Source organism: Alosa pseudoharengus, unplaced genomic scaffold (genome assembly GCF_046254945.1).
Source record: "Alosa pseudoharengus isolate Yale_2024_CS ecotype anadromous, Long Island Sound unplaced genomic scaffold, YU_APseudo_1.1 YU_APseudo_1.1_scf_23, whole genome shotgun sequence".
Classification (NCBI taxonomy): domain Eukaryota; kingdom Metazoa; phylum Chordata; class Actinopteri; order Clupeiformes; family Clupeidae; genus Alosa; species Alosa pseudoharengus.
Genome location: NW_027468685.1, coordinates 5,415,693 through 5,438,223, shown reverse-complemented (window position 1 = coordinate 5,438,223; position 22,531 = coordinate 5,415,693). Strand labels below are relative to the sequence as shown.

Here is a 22,531-nt window from a genome sequence, read left to right as displayed (position 1 = left end):
GGTGCACTGCAATCAATGAGATTCCCCCTACGTCACTACAAGCGACACACCTCCCGGCGTCATTCCCGGGGATACCCCTTGACCAGGGTTGGGTCAGATTACTTTGAAATGTAATCCATTACTGACTACAAATTACATGGCAATTTTTGTAATCAGTAACGTAATCAGGATTACCAAAAACATGTAACGTAATCTGATTACTTTAGGATTACTTTTAGATTACTTCAATAAATATGTCCCTTAAGTAAAAGACACCACCACTGAATTGATGAAAGAATTCTCATTCAGTTTTTCTGTTTATTATTTCATTACATCTAAGAAATCTCTTTGCTCTGAGTAAAGCATTCCTGTGTGAATTAGCTGATCTTTTCCTCTAAAAATGTTAATGTAGCCCTTGTCACCAGGACCCATTGTCTGAAAAACACCCAAAACTGATACATTTCTATAGCTATTCTCCACTTTGGGGGTGGTATTTTGGTGGTTGAAATTTTCCCCATCCCAAAATTGATCACTTAGTCATCATGGATGTGATCATGGATCACTATTCTCCAAACTTGCACAACTCATCACAACTCATTTTTTGACCCAGGGACATGGCCTGAGATTGAATGACACCATGTCCATTTCAATTGTGGGGATGAGAAAATTATTCTTTTGGGATGTTTTTCAACCAGGGGGACCTGGTGACTTTCTCAAAGTAAACGGTGACACTAAAACAAGAGGCTACATTAAGATTAGGAGGAAAAGATCAGGCAATGTGCCGAGAGACCTGCCCCAATAGTAAATAAGTTAGTAAGTAAGTAATCCCTTGAGGGAAATTTGGTCTTCCAATCCGCGAATTAGTGAAGCACACACCAACCCAGAGCAGTGAGCTGTCTGCTACAACGGCGCTCGGGGATCAATGAGGGGTTAGGTGCCTTACTCAAGGGCCACAGCCGTGGATGTGGGCATGGGAGAGCAGTGCTCAACCACTTCCCCCGCCCACATTTTTTCTACTGGTCGGGGATCGAACCAGCAAGCCCGAAGCTTGTCGAATTAAAAGATAACTAGGCTATCATTAAAAAGTTGCATTGCTTGCATGATGAAATGTAATCAGGTAATCCCCAACAATGTAACTGTAATCTGATTACACAATTTTTTATTGTAATCTGGGCTGATTATAGTTACTTGATTTTTGTAATCTGATTACGTAATCCAGATTACATGTAATCCGTTACTACCCAACCCTGCCCTTGACACCACACTACATTTTTGTGCACACAATTTAATTTCTTCGAGCCCACGTTTTAATTATTCGTGGGTGCGTTTTAGTAGATCGAGATCTCGAATATACTATAACTTGCTCATGTTTACATGTGTCAAGACAATATTGAGTGCACGTTTTACAAATTGTGGCCACGTTTAAGTAGATCGTGCACACAATGTTCTATAACCATGTTCACAATTGTGCTCTCGTTTTAATAAATCGTGCCCTCGTTTAAGTAAATCGTGCCCTCGTTTTAGTAAATGGCGCACTCGTTTAATAAATTGTGCCCTCGTTTTACTATGCTTAAAACGAGAGCTCAATTTAGTAAAATGAGCGCACACTATAGTAAAACGAGAGCACAATATAATAAATTGCGCACACGATTTAGTAAACCGAGCGCACAATTTAGTAAAACGAGCGTACGATTTAGTAAAACGAGTGCACAATATAGTTAAACATGAGCACAATTTAGTAAAACGAGCGCACAATGTAGTAAAACGAGCGCACATTCTCTCAACATGCAAAACATTTTGCGATGACACCTCTAGGGCTCCGTAAGAACATGGATATGCATCCATAATCTTGGCTGCCCTGTCTTCTAACTTTGTTGCATCAGAGTCAATAAAGGCCCACCTGGCCTCGAACTCCAAGTCCAAAATCTGAGCAACATTACTTCCTTTTGGATTAGACTTAGGTTTGCTGTTCATGGTCTGTAATGTCTGATAGTGCCTTGCTTGTGTTTTGCGGCTGTCCTGGTCTTAAAAAAAAGGTAAAATACAAGGACAACAATTATTCATGATAACAGGTCTTTACAAACAAAATTGTACTGTGGCGTAATATTTTAGCACTCATTAAGTTTTCTATTGGCATACCTGGACTGAGCTCATTGTTGCCATCATCGCTGTCTGGCAGAATTACTGTTGAAGCAACCGACAAATTGGTTGAAGCTGTTGAAGCATCACTGTCATCTTCAAGACTTGATTCAAAGAGAGACCTCTTAGGTACATTCGTCCTTGCCTTTTTCTTGGGGACTTGATGTTTTGCACACGCTTATACATTTTAGAGTACAGTCAGCTATAGGAAAGAAATGTTTGAGTCACTACTCCTCCATCCACAGCCTAACCCACATTATTTGAAAGAGAAAAGGCACTTACATAAGGCATGTCTGATGAGTCTCGCAGCATAGGGTAATAATCAACAATCTTCTCAGCCACTGCCCGAATTTCACTATTTGAAGGGTACATCTGTTCTTGACATGAACTACTGGCACAGAGGATCGCCACCATGCTGGTTACAGTGTTCCTTATCAGTCTGCAAAACAGGTCTTTGGACATCTTGCACTGTGATCCTTTCCCATTGCGAAGCAGTTCAAAATACTGGCTCCGAACCATGTCAAGTTCTGAATCTGTGTATACCACATACTCAGGAGGGTCTGGCATTTTTACGGTTTTCAGGTGACGGCTTTTGGGGGTGGAGGTCTGTGGCGGGCTTGGCAACATGGCATTTGTGGATGGCTGGCTTGACGGGCTTGGCAACATGTCATTTGTGGATGGCTGATCAACGGCTTCACTCACTGTATTCTCACTCTGTACCTGTTTAAATAAAAAAAATAAAAAAATTTGCTATTAAGGGTTACAGTGTGGTGTCAGATAAACATTATACATATATAACAGTTTCAGGTTATAAAACTAGTGTTTCCATCAACAAAATTCAACTAAGTCACAAAAATGATAAAAATGTCAGTCCAATAGTCCATTTCTATGTGTAGCAAAGGCATAATTTAGTGTAAATAAAGTTTTGTCTCTTTAGTGAACTTCCCCATATCTCTTTTGTAATATATGTTAATCTTTTAATGGTTCTGTTAATGGTTTTGCTATTGTTTCCGATGGGGCATTAATTGGTGTTACACACCTGCAGACTTTCTCACGTTTTGGAAGTCTGGAAAGGGGTAAGCTTTCTTTGTAAATCCTGCGAAGTTGAAATGCTTTAAAACTGTGTATTTCTTATTTTACTTAAGATATTATTCTTTTATATGATGTAAGAATGTTCTGTGATACCTCCGTTATTTTTTATTAGATTGAATATGCAAATTAGCGTCGTAAATTCATTTGAAGAAAACCGATTGTTATCTGAGTAGCCTTTTGACTGGGTGCTAACGGGTGCATTACTTTGTAGGATGCCAGAATTCTTTTGTCTGCATGTCGTCATTGATTGCCCTGTCTGTTGTCTTCCAGGTATGTTTGCCTTAGAAAATGTAAAAAAACAAGATTTGTCATGTCTCTTACTGTACGGTTTATTTCATGTTTTGTATATTGTAACCTATACTATACGATCAAGTGCATTGCTACTAGGGGAGAGCCGGTGTTGTGCCCCTTCTGGTTTTTCCACCTACTGGTTTCCGAGCTGTTTCCGAGCCTGTCCAGATGTCATGTATACCTATCAACAGCAACTGACGGCTACCCACGTCGACAGATTCGCTACATATTCATAAACATTTTACTGGCCTTTGCATGTCGCACCTCAATAAAAACTGCACTGAACTGAACTGAATACCTGAGAACTACATTACTATAACATTTTCCAGCGGGGAAAATGCTTTTTTAAAGTAACCTAATTTCGATGATCTGTGTCGCGCTGGATTCGAACCCTCCTCAGCAAAAGTATCACCAGGCAAGACCGCCTCGCTCTCCACTACACTATCAACATCTACATAACTTCCAGAACATAATGCTGTGTTCACTCAGTAGGCCATGATTCACCGTTTATCTGAGTATTTTGAAACAACTGGTTACCTTGATTTAGGCTTCAAAAACATAACTGTATCATGCACTCTACCTTCTGTTACACCTCTGCGCTGTCCATGTGCAAGGATTTGTCATAAATTCTACCAGGCAACGCACGGATCATGAAACAATGGGTCTAAAACAACTGGTTACCCTGCCCTGGAAATGCATGATCTCGCTCTCAAACAGCTAGGTTGCAATAGCCTACGTTCCTTGGATTCATACACAGTTCACGGGCCTTTGCGTGTCGCACCTCAATATAAACTGTACTGAACTGAACATCTGAGCGCTACATCACTATAACATTCTCCAGCGGGAAAAATGCTTTTTTAAAAAGTAACCTAATTTCGATGATCTGTCGGGCTAGATTCGAACCCTCCTCAGCAAAAGTAACTCCATGCGAGACCGCCTCGCTCTCCACTACACTATCAACATCTACATACTTTCATGGACATAACGCTATCTTCACTCAGTAGGCCATGATTCACCGTTCATCTGAATATTTTGAAACAACTGGTTACCTTGATTTGGGCTTTAGAAACATAACTGTATCATGCACTCTACCATCTGTTACACCTCTGCGCTGTCCTTGTGCAAGGATTTGTCATAAATTCTACCAGGCAGCGCACGGATCATGAAACAATGGGTCTAAATCAACTGGTTACCCTGGCCTGAAAACGCATGATCTCGCTGTCAAACAGCTGCAATAACTTCCTTGGATTCATGAAAAGAAGCAACATTTCTAATGCTATGGCTCAAATGATTACATCTACGTTTCCAAAGTGATACAAAGCCATGTTTACAACAGAAGACAAGTGAGAAAATTGAAGAGTTAACTCATGTTATTTAATCATGTAGCCCATTTAGTTTTATGTATATTTCAGTTCTGTTGTTTTGATTGAGTAAGGATAAATCGAATAACAATACCCAATGTCATTGGCGCTGAAATTATGAAAAGAAATGATTGAAAACAATTCATTCAAACAGACGATATAGCGTAGTCAACGTCTTGATTCAACCAATTAAGGATTTCAACCCCTGCTTTTCGTTTTATGATAGCCTTCCCATGTTCGCCAATATTCCACACCCGTCCAACCTCATTTATCTTGCAATCACGTAGCCTAAGCACACGGAGCTTCTGAATTGGTCTGAAACAACGGGTTACCTCCTTGATGATCGCCTTCACAGCTGGGTGCTTGTGATGCATAGGTCTAGAGGCCAACATTGCTGTTGATAGGCCTATAGTTAATTTTTGCACACAAGTCTGTAATGTTGTTACGCTAACCTGAAAAAGGTTTAAAAAATATATATATACATTTATATTTGACACTAATACACCCTGCGCTAAGTTTATGCGAGGTGTTCCAGATAGGCCCACCTTTGCGCACCTGCATCAGGTAATTGGACACGGTCCTGAAAGCAAACATAGGCCTATAGTAGATTGTGAAATAGATTGTAAAGTCAAATCTCATGAAATTACCTGAACATTGGGTTCAGATGTATATGCCTACACCCAGTACAAATAAGACACATGTGTAAAAGTGCAAGTTCATATTAAACAACTTTGGATTTGATCTAAAACAGCTGATAAGAAAAGAACAAAACATTATAGGTCTATTTAAATGTCATGAAAGGTGCTCTTCAGTCTATCAGCATGTCAATCAATCAATCCATCAATCCATCAGTCAATTAATACATTATGGATAGCACAGGACAGTATAAAAGGGGCCAGAAACCATCAAGGTGTGTAGCGAGTGGGAGAGAATTCATAGATTGAGAGACTTGAGAAGAATTGAGAAGTGAGAGATTTGAGAGATTTGAGAGAATTGAGAGAATTGAGAAGTAGTAAGATGGACCCCCGAAAAGCTGAAGAAATCCTAAACTTCAAGGTGCAGAACACGTACCCCCCTGGTTTCACCAAGGAGCAAAGGTATGTTCTGAAGCGGAGAGCGGACAGCTATGCAGTGCGAGGTAAGTCAAACAAGCTTTATTTCATTATGTCAATGTTTAAAATGCTATTTCCAATGTTAATGCGATGCACCCCTTAGATGGGGAACTGTTTTACTTCTGCCGGAGGAAGCAAGATCAGCAGCAACACCACTACGCCAAAGTGGTTTGCAGCCCAGAGGAGGCAAACGAGCTATTCATACATTTCCATGCTAGTCGGCATGGGGCTCACTGTGGTGTGGACCGGACTCTCCACGCCATTCTACAAAGATTTTGGTGGCCTGGCATGAAGGAGGACATTTCCAAATGGGTAAGTGTTATTGGTCCAGATGTCCGTGAATGTTATGGATTTCATAAAATGTCCTATGTGACACTGACTTTATGTCTTTGTTAGATTGCCCAGTGTGAGGAGTGCCAGTTGAAGAGGGCCTACACCATAAAAGACAAGACCCAATACAATCCAATAGAGGTGAATGCTTACATCCCATTTAATAGGCTTAAGCAATTGTCAATGAAACAAAACATTATTAATGTGTGCTTGACATTTCAGGTATCTGAACCATTTGAACTAGTGGGAATGGACCTAGTGGGGAAGCTGGCAGCCACAAACCGGGGCCACACCTACATGTGTGTCATGATTGATTATATGACAAAATGGGTTGAGGTGTACCCCATTCGGGGCAAAAAGGCTGAGATGGTAGCGGAATGCGTAATGGATTTTTTTTACCGCCATGGTGCACCAAAACGCATCCTCACCGACAGGGGGAGAGAGTTCGTTAATAAAGTAAGTGAACATTGTGCCTAACTGTATTTTGGCCAACACAACCTTTTCCAGAATAAACACTACTTTTGTTCTCATTCAATGAATGTTCCTAGATCAACTTTAGGTTGTGTGAGCAGCTTGAGATCACAAGGAGTCTGTGTTCACCGTACCATCCACAAACGAATGGCTTGGTGGAGAAGGTGAACGGGACCATTCAAGGGTGAATATGAACTTATGTCATGTTATGTTATATCATGTCATAAAATGTGTATGCGTTTAAAACAATTTCAAAAATTGTTCTTTATTTCAGAGCCCTGAGGAAAATGGTGAAGGACCATCCCCAGAATTGGGACCTTTACATAAAACCCACCATTTTTGGCCTTCGAACCAAGAAACAATGCACGACCAAATACGCACCATTTTATCTCCTATACGGGAGGGAGGCCCGTTATCCTCCTGAGATACCAGACAAGTGGCATGTAGGAGCATTTCTTTTCTCTTGCACTTGGAATACCAGTACCAGTAACCAGTTTGTTTCACAATATTGTCATACTTTTGCAGATAAGCCACGACAAAGTGGAGGCCCTAGCGGCTACTGAAAAACCATCTCCTCACATTTCCGCTGTTCAGAGGGAGGTGTATCCCAAAGTGAGGGAAAACATAAAGGCTGCCCAAGAGAGAGTGAGAAAGAGAAAATTGGCTGTCGGCATGGATGACAATTTTCAGGTTGGGGACAAAGTCCTCCGTAAGAACATCCGCGAGGAGCAGCGGAAGGGAGGGAAGATGGAGAGTGAGCTCCTGGGGCCATATACTGTCACAGGTATTGAGGGCAAAAGTGTGGACCTGCTGGCCTCCAATGGGAGAGAGATAAAAAAAATAAATCTGGACCAACTGAAGAAGTTCATTGAGCCCCAGCCAAGGATCCCCCGGAAGTGGGTCTCCAGTGCTCAGCCCGACCCCATCCCCCCATCCACCAGTCCTCAGTCTCTCCCATCCACCAGTCCTCAGTCTCTCCTGTCCACCAGTCCTCACTTCCCCTTGTCTGCCAGTCCTCAGCCCGACCCCATCCCTCCATCCACCAGTCCTCAGTCTCTCCTGTCCACCAGTCCTCACTTCCCCTTGTCTGCCAGTCCTCAGCCCGACCCCATCCCTCCATCCACCAGTCCTCAGTCTCTCCTGTCCACCAGTCCTCACTTCCCCTTGTCTGCCAGTCCTCAGCCCGACCCCATCCCAATGATGCCTTCATCTGCCATTCCTCAGTGCCTCTCAGCCCTCGGTGTCTCCCCAGAGGAATGTAAGTATATATTAGTTGTATTATTTTGTGTTATTTCTCCGTGCCAAATGCATAACCCCTTCTAAATGTCAGTGATCGACGAGATCTGGTCCGGGAAACGGCAGGGTGTGCTGTGGAGCAAGGTGGGACCTTATAAGATCTTTTCCAGGGATCTCGGCAATCTGGCCCCAGGAAAGGAGGTTGAAAGTGAGGTAAATGCATGTGTCAAATGTCCTTGAATGCTTACATATTGCTGATGTGAAAATGTAATTCCACACACGTGTTGTTCAAGGTGATGAACGCTTTCATCCAGAGCTGTTTGGATAAGGTCAGAGGCCAACTGGAGAAAAAAGTGTTCTTCGTGGACTCTTTCCAAATGACGGCTGTATGGCAAGGGTCATTCAGAGGACTAAATAAGGTCAGTATTGTCAATGTTACAATAAATGTGTGATTGCAATGCACAGGTGCTCATGTGTGTCTGCTCATCTTTTCAGCTTGACCCCATGGCCTATGATATCCTGATTGGACCTGTTTGTGACCGTCACCACTGGACACTTGTGGTGAACATTCCCATACAATGCCATCGCAGTTAAGAGGCTTATAAGAGTCGGGAGCTTCATTACTTAAGTGATTTGATTTTTTTTGTCCTCACCAAGGTCATGTATCCTAAGGAGAAACGGGCCCTGTATCTGGATCCATTGGGTGAAACCCCTGGTAAAATCAAGAAATGCCAGGATGTCACTAGGTGAGTTGGAGGTTAATTAGTAATGTCATAGACCTTTTTTGTTTCAAACTAGCAACAATGCTTTTCTGTTCTACAGATCTTTCATGAGGCATAAGAACTTGCATTTTTCAAGATGGGCCTGTAGCACGGTTGACCATCCCCGGCAGCCAGATGCTACATCATGTGGGGCATTTGTCTGCAAGGTATGACTGAATCTGACTTGATGTAATGTACTGCAGCTAGTGGATGGATTCTACTGACTGTACTCTTCCGTATGTAGTTTGCGCAGCTTCTCCTGAGAGGCGAAATGCTCCATTTCAGAACTGATCAGGTGGCTGTCACACAATTGCGGAGGGAGATTGCCTGCACACTGGTGACAGACTCAGGTGTGTGTACCCTCCTCTTTAAGGTGTGTAGGTGTCCTTCTCTTTCAAATGTAACCTATGTGAGCATAATGTTGAATATAATCTTTTAGAAGATTTAGAGAACCTCTGCAGGCTGTGTGGGAACGAGTGCCAAAGTCCTGGGAGAGAGGATGTGGAGAAACGTGATGACTGGGTAAGAATTGACCGTTTGTTTATGCATCGAAATGTCTAGGCCCTATTACTAATCATTGGCCATGCTTCTCTTTAGATTGAGTGCTCAGCATGCAGTCTGTGGTTCCATTGGGGTTGTGCTGGTCGACCCCCAGTACACCTTAATTTTTATTGTGCAGCATGCAGCTTGTAGTTGTGTCCTTTACGTTTGTCATTGTCCTTGCCCTTTTTGTAAGGCTTTTCTTTGCCCAGTGTTAGCCCTTTTATGTAGGGTAATGTTTTTTTTTTTTCTCTGCCCATTTGTGTAAGGAAGCTTTTCTTGTTTACCGTTTAGGTGTTGTAGGAATTTGTTTTTTGGGCAGATGAATGAATTAAAAGTACTTCTATGCAAGTGCTCCACGGGCAGCTATTTTCCTATTCAAGTGAATGGGAAGGCATGGGAAAGGGAGGGATATGTGACTATTTGCGTTGCAAGCTAAGTTCATGCATTTCTTCTTTGTCTCCTCATTACACTTTGTTAAGACATTTTGTTATTGAATGTGATTGCTTTTTTAAAAACAGTCTTTGCCCAGTCATCTGCCATTTCATCGCCTTGCGTCATGGGGCATATTTGCAGAATAGGTAAATTGATGGGGTTTTCACTGGAATTTGTTCATGAGTCATTATTGTTCTGGGATTTTCCTGTTTGCTTTTTTTTATTGCATAACCGAAATGTGTGACGTTTTGCCTACCTTTTTCACAATAAAAGAAAATTAATCTCACTTTATTGTGGTTGCATTTTTGTTTGAAAGTTCTTTGAAGAAAAGGGTTCTGTCTGAAGTAGGTGTGCACTCCACTGTGTTGAAAACAACTTTCAGCAATTATCCTACACCAGGCTCTAAATTGTTTGTCTGATATCTGAGTGCAGGTGATGTAATATCTACAACGAAAATAAGGGAAAAGGTTGTGCGCATGGGTTTATTTTATTAACATTTTTTAATCACAGCTTTTGGTGCAAATTCTAGCACATAATGTTGGTATATGCACAAGCAGCTTGTGGGGATCATCTGTAGCCTAATTGAGGCAAGGTAACCAGTTTCATCCCAATTTAGAAGAAGCTGCTTGTGATAAGAGGGATATGAGGTAACCTTTTAAAATTGAGAACTGGAAATGAAAAGCATTGTAGGGGTTGCAAATACTTATCTTCCGTCGTAAACATAACGTTGTAGGATGGCATAGGCTATGACTTTGGAAACGAGGTATGAGCCATGGCCATAGAAATCTGCTTGTCCTAAACCAAAGGAACTGGCTATTGTAGCTGCTTTTCACAGTGTCGAATTCATACGTTTCCAGGCCAGGGCCAGGGTAACCAGTTGTTTTAGACCCATTGTTTCATAATCCGTGCGTTGCTGGTAGAATTTATGACAAATCCTTGCACATGGACAGCGCAGAGGTGTAACAGAAGGTAGAGTGCATGATACAGTTGTGTTTTAAAGCCTAAATCAAGGAAACCAGTTGTTTCAAAATATTTAGATAAACGGCGAATCATGGCCTACTGAGTGAACACAGCGTTATGTCCTGGAGATAATGTAGTCGTTGGTAGTGTAGTGGAGAGCGAGACGGTCTCCCATGGTGTTAATTTTGCTGAGGAGGGTTCGGATCTAGCGCGACAGATCATTGAAATTAGGTTACTTAAAAAAAACAAAACATTTTTCCCGCTGGAGAATGTTATAGTGATGTAGTGCTCAGATGTTCCGTTCAGTACAGATTATATTGAGGTGCGACACCCGTGAACTGTCATGTATGAATCCAAGGAACGTAGGCTATTGCAACCTAGCTGTTTGAGAGCGAGATCATGCGTTTTCAGGCCAGGGTAACCAGTTGTTTTAGACCCATTGTTTCATGATCCGTGCGCTGCCTGGTAGAAGTTATGACAAATCCTTGCACATGGACAGCGCAGAGGTGTAACAGAAGGTAGAGTGCATGATACAGTTATGTTTCTAAAGCCTAAATCAAGGTAACCAGTTGTTTCAAAATATTCAGATAAACAGTGAATCATGGCCTACTGAGTGAACACAGCGTTATGTCCATAAAGTTAAGTAGATGTTGATAGTGTAGTGGAGAGCGAGGCGGTCTTGCCTGGTGATACTTTTGCTGAGGAGGGTTCGAATCCAGCGCGACACAGATCATCGAAATTAGGTTACTTTAAAAAAGCATTTTCCCCGCTGGAAAATGTTATAGTAATGTAGTTCTCAGGTATTCAGTTCAGTTCAGTGCAGTTTTTATTGAGGTGCGACATGCAAAGGCCAGTAAAATGTTTATGAATATGTAGCGAATCTGTCGACGTGGGTAGCCGTCAGTTGCTGTTGATAGGTATACATGACATCTGGACAGGCTCGGAAACAGCTCGGAAACCAGTAGGTGGAAAAACCAGAAGGGGCACAACACCGGGACAGTTGAAACACTTTTAAATTAAACGTAATTTACAAAGCGATCGTACCACACTGAAAGCTAATATTTGGTCACTAGTAAGCTACATCTGTCCTCTGTCAAATACAAATGCATTTTCAGCTTTGAACAAAACCGTTCAGGAATTATTACAGCAAAAGTGGGACGTGCGTTTTGTTTCATTCGTCCCTCCTGGTCGGGACAGTTGAAACAACATAAGGGGACGAATGAAACATACAGTTTAAGCCATATAAACGTCCCACAACTTCAAAATGTTACTACATATCATGAATAGTACTCCCAAAATGTGTTATTTTAGATAGATTGTTGCAGGGCTATACGTCTTCGTGCATGTCTGTTTACAATTCATTGCCATCATCGTGAAGCGTGTATGAAGCGGTTTTTGAAATATCATGTCCTGTGGATGATTCTGCCATGTTTATAGCTAGAATGGTAAGCTTTCCCATTTATATCATGTTTATATTGTTGAAAATGTCGTTTCACTAGGTTTTTACGTGGGTTAGGCCACTGCACATCCAAATAAGTAGGCTTAACGACCCATCGGCCGTCAGTCTCCATAGGATAACATGGGAAAACTCAACCCCCTACCTGGTGGGCCCAAATGTATTTTCATCTTCCTAAAACTGTTTTTCTATGTCTCACCTCCATAGATGATTGTTTAAACACAGATATTTGTGCATTTAATTAAAATACATGGAGGTACAGCCTGTTCGGGACGATTGAAACACTTGTTTCAATCGTCCCGACACAGACATATGACACTATAGCTTGTTTTGCTTTCCATGTAAACAAACATGCGATATGAAAGTCTGGGATTGTGGAGAACACTAAATGGTGTACTGAATAAGCATTAAGTCGAAACTTTAAATGAAAAACACTGATTAATAATCGAAAAAATTTAACCGCTAATGAAGTTTACTTTTGCGCATTAAAACTCGTTTATCGCCTGTAACTCCGTGATAAAATGACATAGCAGGAAGATATTTGGCTGATAGAAGGAGGTTAACATGCTCTATGTTTTGACCAAAGGACGTCTGTCTATCATCATTACACTCGGAGAAAACTGGATTGTTTCATTCGTCCCGTGTTTCAATCGTCCCGGCTCTCCCCTACTATTGTAGGCTGTTTATTTCACACTGGATCATTTGGAACAAAATGTACTGAACAGTATATAGCTTACATTATGTAGCTTACAGTATATGTATTTCTATTTGTTTCTCACGTTTTGGAAGTCTGGAAAGGGGATGCCAGAACTCTTTTGTCTGCATGTCGTCATTGATTGCCCTGTCTGTTGTCTTCCAGACCAGGAATAAATGCTGACAAATCAACTCTTCGCCTCCTCTATATCACTTCTAGCCATAGAAAGACTTTTTAGTTATTAATCATGTAACTGACTGGTTAAAGTCGGTTACATATGCAAAGATGTTTTTTTATTAATTGGGATTCTCAGTTTCCCCATACAAGACCATAACCAGATTAAAAATGGGAGCCGGTTAAATTTGACAAAATGTTTAAAAAATGCATTACAGGAACACCCTAATAAGGAATTTTATCAAGCTGTATGTGCATCAGCTGGCTCTGAGGGAGTGTCATTGGTAGACATCAGCCATCCCTCTTCACTGTAATCAATAGAAAACTTTAAGTGGGTGATAGGGTCACTTTGCCAGTAATAACTGTGCTCTATTAGTTTTGCCAATTCTCCTACAGACCATGAACAGCCAGATTCTCTCTAGCCATGTATGTGGACATTTACCTTTGGATGAATGCGATCCCACAACTTCTTTCTTCGCATAAAGTTCTGTGGTCCAGGAAAAAGATCCAAAAGATCATCCCTAGAGAGGGTTTTTAAAACCCCTTCATCAACATCAGCAGCTTCAAAATTACAGGAAGAGGAAATACAGTATAATCAGCTTCACGTCAAACCATTACTCATTAAATGCCATAATGACGATCCATTAGATTGACCTGACTGATGGTTATTCATATTTGACTGTGGAGAGCAAAAGGTGACCTTGACCAACAGGGCTATGGATTAATTTACACCAAACTCTCCCTTTAACATTATTTTGCGATCCACTCCCTATTAGAGCACCATGTCTACTTTCCATGAAAACCATTGCATTTGATACAATAAAAATGCATTACAAAAACTGCTATCTATGGCATAGGGTAGGGTGGGACATGTACATAAATCATTTAGGGCACTACAGTGGCCTACTAGATGCACTACAGACCCCTACCTAGAAGGAACAGGCAAGCAAACATGATTTAGTATGTCAAATTTGACTGGCCCTACTCTACTGCATGGGAGAGTTCACTGCAATTGGAGTGTTGAAACCCATTGCAGAGAAAGCTGTTGATAACATACGGACAATATAATGCAATGGACAACACATGTCATGAATATTTAATTGATAGATCATGCTTCTCCTTTAATTGTTTCCCTCATGATTTACCTTAACTTACATTTAATACTAAAGCTTATTTGCAGAGATAAGTAGCTAGCCTACTTTGAATAGTACTGGGGATGATTAGTTGTATCCGTTATCCACGACTTGCAGCAAAAGTAGCTTTTCCACCCGGCTGTCTAGCAAACGAGTTGGCTACCATTTGGCAACGCACCGGAGATGAAAACAAATTACTGACAGACTTTGTGTTCTAGCAAAAAATAATAATAATAATAATAATCTAACTCTTTCTAGATCCAATAATAAAGACTTTCTTGATATAAGAGTGACAGCATTTTCTTTTCAGAAAAATAAAACTTTTATTCAAAAGTAATAGCCACAACAAAGGGATTGATCCCCAACAGGTTCACACAAATTAATCCGCATTGAAACAAAATTTGACTACATAAGTAGGCTAACAGGGTAACCGAGTTACACTCACACTACATATTTTGTTGCCACTTGGCAAGTAATGAACTGATTTTCTTTTCTTTAAAAGTAAGAACCACAACCCCAAAGGGATGGATTTCCACTCATCGGCCGGTTTATGTAAAGGAATCTGACTACCAAGTAACAATTATTACATAATGATAGATATAATGAAATCATGTGCTAGGACCATTTCTGTCAGCAATTATGTCACTTAGATTATATTTTATTGGGACAAACACCCTCCTTTTAAAGAAACAGAGAAATATGAGGTATGATCAATGAGCTCATGCACCAGTTCTGTTGCTTGGGCAAGAGCAGGAAATGCCACTTTATAGGCACACACATCTTTGTCAAAGTTAAAGTTTCATATGGTATAGTTTCAAAAGCACAAAAAGAGGAATTTACCATAAAAAGGCCTTTCACCAATCCAAACACAGGCAAATGATTATCCATGTGAGTGATAATCAAAGACTTCCCACTTATGTATTTATTTCCATTAAGGATGAGCCATTTAACTCAGTGTTTCCCAAAGTGTGGGTCGCAGGAGATTTTATTTGGGTCGCCAGCACAATTTATGTTGTGTTATAGGCCTAACTGATACCATGTGTCATTTGATACCAGGAAAGCTAACAGTTTTCTATTAGGATGTAGATTGTTAACTATCACAGTCACGGTTTTGTCATAAAAGCTCATGAAACTGGGGGACAAACGCATCGCAGAGGGGGTGCCAGCATGGATATCTACCTCTCAAAATGAAACCGTTCTGTGGGGCGCCTGCCATGACCTGTACCTCGCAGTTGCAAACTGCAAGGGACATGAATCCGCCTATTTGCACGAACATTAATAGATACCAGCTCCTCAACTTTACCGATTAAAATCTAGTGACCGTGCTGTCAACTAAAGCAGACATCCATAGACCGGACATAAGGCCATCCAATTTGCATACAGTTTCGATTGCAGATGCAATCTTTAAAGTTAATAGCAACCTCCTCACATTCTTATTTCTGATTTAAAATGCACAACAGTAGCCTGACGTAGTCATACTCAATTCTAGTCAGAATTTGAGTCTGATACTGCTCCATAGAGCTGTGATTATGGGGCGTGTTTCAAACGAACCAGGGAAAAAAATGCCTCTGCACTCAATTGGATAGACCTACAACCAATCAGAGCAACGGAGTGTGTGACGTATGTTAAGCGACGCATAGTTGATGTCAACAGAACTCAACTGCACGCTAGAAGAAGAAAATGTGAGCGATTTTCGCAGGTGTTGTAAAAATAATGTAAGGATACACGGAGTTCTTCAACACACGAACCTCATTTTTGAGAGAAACAGTAAAGGTGAATGCATATACGATCAAGTTATCCGTTTAGGATTACAACTCCACAACACTGCAAACAAATCGCATCGCATTTGTCGGTCCTGTCAGAACTTTATAACACGGTTGGAACGCGACATGCCCGTGTTTAAAAAATGGACAGAAGACGAAGGAAACCAGCCTGAAGAACCGTGTTCATCTGAGGCATCAGAGACGCCCCGGACTCTGAAGAAGTTCTGCCCCAATCCGTCAACTCCAACCGGTACAAAAACGCGAAGAAGCATTACAGAGGTAAGCTTGTTAATACATTTCTACTTCTTATGATATGACTATGAGAATAACCTCGATTGCCACGTTTCACATGAGTTAATAGTGAGTCGTGATTATTGTCCAATGTGATAAACACTGTGCATTCCCACACTCCTCATTTCCGTGAAATCTATCTATGATTAAATCATCTAGTCATATTTTGACATGCCTAGTATTCTGGAAGCCAGCCCGAATTTCAGTGTAGTGTGAGCAAATGTTACCAGGATAAACTTGTACCTGATGTGTAAGTTGGCCTTTGTCAATATGTAGAAACTTCATTTTGTAATGGACTAGCATGTTATCCAACCCCCACTTCTGTGCTCTGCACCTCTGTGGGGGGTGGGCAGTGTTTCTCTGACCTGCTCAGCAATTGCATCTGGTGTCACCATATTTAACAGTCTGTATTTTCCAATGTATTGTCAATGCACGTTATACTTAATAGGCTATACTGTAATTCTTCACACTGATGTGTTCACTTATATTTCAGGTTGTCACCCATTTTCCATCCACTTGACCTCCACCTGGAACACCTAAACAATTTTCTCAAATCATTTATGAGAGGATTGGGACCAAACATGTCAGAAATGTCAGCAGCCAGAATCAGTAGGTCCATTGGCATCGTCAAAGAGCTAATGGACAAAACGGACACAGAGCTGGAGCTGACAAGGCCGGCTGGCATTCATCATGTGGCCCGAGAACAGGACGTTTTAACACTGGTAAACGTTTTCAGGGAGACACAACTTTCCCAACAAAAATCACCCAGGCAGGCAGTCTCATGCATTCCCGAATTTCAAGAGAAACTTATTGGCAAAGCTGAATTACCAGGAGAAAATAATGGACTGGCAAAATGTGCCTATTTAAATAATTAAGTAAATGTGAAATGTAAATGGTGATGGTAATTTGTAAATATTGTTTTCGTAAATGACAATGTAAATAATTGTTTTCATATAATAGTTTAGTAGTATCCACATTCTTGAAAACATTTTTGTGTTTTCTTATTGGTTGTATGTTCAAAGTTCAGCGTATATCTTCAAACATTACCTATTATGTGTATATATTTAAAATCTTTATTGACATGTCTTATTGTTTGTCTTTAAATGCAGAAACATCCCCAACCAGTAGAGAATAGAGGGTGACAATTTTTCGGGACTCCCGCGGGTCACGGTATTCCCGCGGGTTTCCCGCAGTACGGGAGTAAATTTCACTGTTGGTAACGTGATTGGGACGGGACAGGAAATAATAAACGGGAGCTGGCGGGAAGCCAGAGATTATTAACTTAAAAAATGACGCTGCAATGCAGTGAGTGCGCCCAAAGACGTGAGGCATTTCGTTTTAGAAAAGATAACCAATTACAACCCACAATACGTTTGTTGTTGATTGGTAGCCTATCAGAGCAAGACAAGCAGCTGCCCTGTTCACAATCAATCAGCTTCAGCGATAGGCCCTAAGGCAAAATGGATGCAAAGAAACAGTTACAGGCGAAAGTATCAGCAAAGGACAACTCTATTCAATTGCACGAGCTGTCCAGGAAAGCGATTCTCGTTGAGTTTAATGTGTCATGCAATGTTGGGGCATGACACCTTGACGATCGCATTCCTCAATATATTTATCGCATAACCCTGGCGGAACACAAAAAATTGTTTTGTTTACTCATAGCAACGTTGCTATGCTTCGCTGGTTTAACGTGATGAGAACGGTGCAAACTTAACTGATGGGATGAGATCTAACTATGAAATGATTTAAGCATAGCCTACAGCAAAGTACTGTAAAATATGTCATTTTAATATAGCCCAAAATGATCGGCTATTAAAGAAAAGTTAGACAAGGCTTTCTGCCCTACCAAAATGTATGGTCACCGCACGCTACTGTAGCCTAACAGTCGGATAACTTTAGACATCAACATAGGGAGGGGGACGGGATTCGGGAGTCTTTCTCTCGGGATTTTGCGGGACAGAATTTTTTTGGGGGGGCTGTCACGTGATCGGGATATGACGGGAGTATTTGTGCGGGCTCGGGATGGGACGGGAGTGAAAATTGCTTCCCGTGTCACCCTCTAGTAGAGAAGTATAAACCATTTTAATTTTATTCAAAAATATTAATGTAACAGAGGTAAAAAAAAAAGGCATTTGCACAACAACAGGACCCTGAAGCTACAAATTTGAGCCTGAATTTGAAGCTAGCCTGAGATCTTCAACATTGACAAGCCTGATTCCAAGTTACTTGGGGATGATTGTATCTTATCATCCTCATCCTCGTCATCAAAGTAACCAGTGTAATCCATGTCAACCTGAACACGGTCATCCTGAACAACACAGTCATCAAACAAATTAGTTTGACTCTGTTCGATGTCATCAAAAACCTCATGCATAATTCATAGTATCTCTTTTGCATGTTCCAGCTTGTATGTAGGGAGATTATGGATAATGAAGTCCAGGTCAAATATCTGTGTGCACTGTTCTAAAACTGATCAATGAGTTCATCTCCAAAACCAGTGCAGGCTGTGTCGACTGTGTAAAGTGGTATGTTTTTATGGTCCTGAAGTAAACTACTCCTGTAAGTTTGTAACAGTTCCCTGATCAAAAGTGTGCCCTTAGGTGTGACTATTCTGTGTTTGTGGTGTGATGAAACCTCCCCTTGAAAGTGTTCATATTTGGGGATTAGCTCCCCACAACCTTCAGGTTCACAAGAACAAACAGAATGGCAGTGAGTGCAGCACAGATGTCCTAGATCAACAGATGTGGTGTGTTCCTCAAAATGGCAGTACAAAGCTTTCCGCAGACAACTAGTGACTCCATTAAAGTACCGTCTTAACTGCTGGGTCAAGCTTTGTACTAACATCCCTCACAATCCAGTGTAGGCACTCCAGTGTATGGCCAGGTACTTTAATCAGACCCACTCTGATGTTTGTTCTGTTTGGGCTCAGGGCCAAATTTATTGGATTGTCCATCTGAAGCTGTTTCATAACCCTGGCTCTGGATTCCCGATCAGCAGAAGCGGTCAATGTCAGCACAGGTGTACCTGGAATATATAGCAGTAAAAAAGCAACCAATAAGTAACAGTAAAAATAAGAAATTATGAGTAGTATCATTTAGTACTTTTTAATGACTGTACTGACATCTAAAAAGAATACATCACTTATAAGGGGTACAGTGACTAGCCTACCAATATGGGTATGGTGCTTGAGTACATAAACCAACACCCAAATGCCCTTTTGCAGCCTGACCACTGATAGAAATAAAACAGTAACCTACATTAGAATGTTTTAACAGCTAGTTCGCTACAATCACACTAACGTTATGATTGTACCAAGTCTGAGTTAGCGAACGTACAACGATACCTAGGCTACTATGTTTACAACATGGGATTCATATCACGACATTGGGAGTTATTTACTAAGTCAGACAGTTAGACTCTCTTACCATTTGTAAGTTAGATGAACTTCGTCCATGACGATACCCATTACGTTGGCTTGAAAAACATCGGAGCCTAGCATGTCCCTCCACTTGTTGTTCAGCAGCCAGGATTCCGGGCTTCAAAAAAGGATCTGGCAACGACCGCTGGCTATATCCACCTCGTCGTGCACGCCGAGTTGCATCGCCGTGATGCCCATTTCAGTTGCTTCGGCAAAAAACATCTTTCTTATCAACAAATGCCTTGATCCCGTTACTCTGTTCCTCTTTTAAAATTAATTCGCTGTCGATATCTTCTAGAACAGACCTGATAGCAGAATCTACACATCTCAATTCTCCAGCGGCAGCCATCGTTGTTGTAAACGAATTCAACCCAAGCGCTCTTTGGTGACGTGGTGGATTACGTTACTGTTGAGCATCTGTCCATCATCGTATAAAGCCCGCCCTGACAATTTGATTGGCCCGCCAGTATTTGGGCGAGCATACTCGCGCCACTATTGATCAATGCCAGACCGAACTTCCCGACCTCAAACGTAGTGGGCGGGACTAAGTTCGGAATGGCACCCAGGCTAGCACAACAGTGCATTATAGTCTACAATTTAAATGGGCATTTTAAACACTATTCCTCTTGTTTTCTACCTCGCTAACTCCAAAGTAAAGGCGCATTCTAATGGCTATTGCGCAAACGCCTCTTGTTCTGATATAACGACTATACAATATAATATAATACAACAATACAATATAACGACTTGAGTTATTTGCTGTTTACATTGGAATTGACGTCCACAGTGTTATGGACCCATTTGTCTGCAACGCAACGTAGCCTACAACATTATTTTTTAGAAATACAGGAACAGCTTACTATGCTGACGAATGACGACTGCGCAACATGCGAGAATTTCCCATACTCTCGGATGCGCATTAAAACGTATCTTTTCAGTAGTCATTTCCAACTTTTCACGCTGATGGTGCTCAAAATGCAACACAACCGTGTTCAAAGCAGGGATCCTATAGCAATGTATGGTTGGGGAAGGCATAGAAAAGTTGAAGAACCTGTGGCCTAAAACAATATTGGTGGTTGCAGGGTAGATTTGAAGTGAAATGGGTCGCGATGGTCTGTCATTTTTAAAAAGTGGGTCGCCAGAAAAAAAGTTTGGGAAACACTGATTTAACTGATACAACATTCTCTGAAATCTCTATGCCCAAAAAGTCTCTAAATTTAGCCTGAATATACTGTAGATTTGCAACCTCTGAGATAGGCCCCAATTCTCTCTCATTTGCAAAAATAGGATGCTCACAGCCAATTTCATTTTAACAACACTCAAGGAATTGATTATGTTTAGCTAGCGACTTACAAACATTTTTAAAATTCAATTTTGAAGCCCACTGCTTAAAATAACTGTGCTTTGCTTCAAATCGCATGCACATGCATCTTATCAAAGGACCAAGGGATTTGATTTGACTTGGTAGATGCAACATGTAATGCTGCTTAGGTATTACATTACTCTCAGGAAAAAGGTGTTTGAATTGATTCAAATGTTCTTCGATCATAATTTTGAGCTGTGATATTGTTTGTAAAGAAATTATTGGAGCAAGTACTATCTGTACTGTTTCAATCAATTTACTAATAAAATTCACATACTCATTGTCCACATCTCCCCAAAGAAAAGGTAGTATTTTTATAAGTATTAACATCTGCCCACATGATTGTTTCAATTTGTTGTCATTAGCAGTTAAAGTGGTCACATGTTTTTCGCACAATTGCATTGATGGTTAACCAATCAGGAGGAAGGCTAAACAGGAAGAAGGAGAGCCAGCAATGAAAACTTACTGCCAAAATCACTGATCCACCTCGCTAGAAGACATGTCGGTGTGGCGCTGCATGATCTGTATCATTTTTGTTGCTTTTAGTTTAAAGAATCTTCTTAGACACATTAATGTCACATGGTCGTAATGCAGAATTTTGGGTTTACTGTGGGGTTGACGGCAGCGTGGGCCAATAGGAAGACTAAGATTAGGCCAGGTCTTTCTAAAACACGTGGTCTGGCGCACGCTGAATAACACACGTTTAGGTGCTGGGAAAATACACTCAGGTGATATGTGGAATAGGAATTAAGAGTTCATCCTACACACACACAAATGTGACACAGCAATTAAGAGTTCATCCTACACACACTGCCGTTGCTATTGGGCTACTGGAGTGGGAACACTAGAGACCGGCTACCCAAAGCTAAGTTGCTAATGGGCCTACTAAACACTGAGGCTTTTAGCTAGGATGAGGAAGGGGAGACACTGGACTTAAAGTAAAGAGAGAGAAAAAAACACAAATAACAATAATGAAAAAAGAATAAACAAAATAAATCCACTCTAGCCTACGGCTCACTAGCCTAGAAATCTAGACGCACCCTAGCGTTTGCTGCCAGGGCTAGTCTAGCAATCATCAGGCCAATCAAATCGTGTATAGAGTCGTTAGGCGGGCTTAACATAATGATTGATGGCAGAGTTGCAACGGTTTGGATTGAATTCCATGCTACTTGAAAACAAATAACATAATGTTGCTACTGTATTGGCGAGTTAAGCTTTTATTAAGTTGGCAAAAGTTTGAACTAGCCAACTAGCTCCGCTGGTGGGAAACGCATGGGACTAGCGCTGTCCTATTGCGTGCAGAGGGAATTTGAAAGACAACCGATTTAAGCTTTTATTAAGTTGGCAAAAGTTTGAACTAGCCAACTAGCTCCGCTGGTGGGAAACGCATGGGACTAGCGCTGTCCTATTGCGTGCAGAGGGAATTTGAAAGACAACCGATTATCCCGCCCCTCGGACTGAGTACTGCGAACGGTGAGTGCCCAGACCCTACATTTTAATGTTGTAGTGGTGTTGTAGTGGCGACTTAAGTT

At 41.2% G+C, this 22,531-nt stretch overlaps 2 long non-coding RNA genes across 3 annotated transcripts; one reads left to right on the top strand and one right to left on the bottom strand.

Moving 5' to 3' along the window:
* Window positions 1-8,504: 8,504 nt before the first annotated feature.
* LOC143140056 (uncharacterized) lies at window positions 8,505-9,116 on the top strand. Of its 2 annotated transcripts, XR_012990531.1 has the most exons (4): window positions 8,505-8,572; window positions 8,669-8,757; window positions 8,834-8,939; window positions 9,017-9,116. It is a non-coding gene; the product is annotated as an uncharacterized LOC143140056 (long non-coding RNA). The 2 variants fall into 2 exon arrangements; XR_012990530.1 differs by having other exon boundaries at window positions 8,834-9,116.
* A 9,169-nt stretch (window positions 9,117-18,285) lies between these two features.
* On the bottom strand, window positions 18,286-20,163 carry LOC143140055 (uncharacterized). The gene is made up of 2 exons (XR_012990528.1): window positions 19,644-20,163; window positions 18,286-19,242 (listed from the first exon to the last, which is right to left on the bottom strand). It is a non-coding gene; the product is annotated as an uncharacterized LOC143140055 (long non-coding RNA).
* Window positions 20,164-22,531: the final 2,368 nt, after the last annotated feature.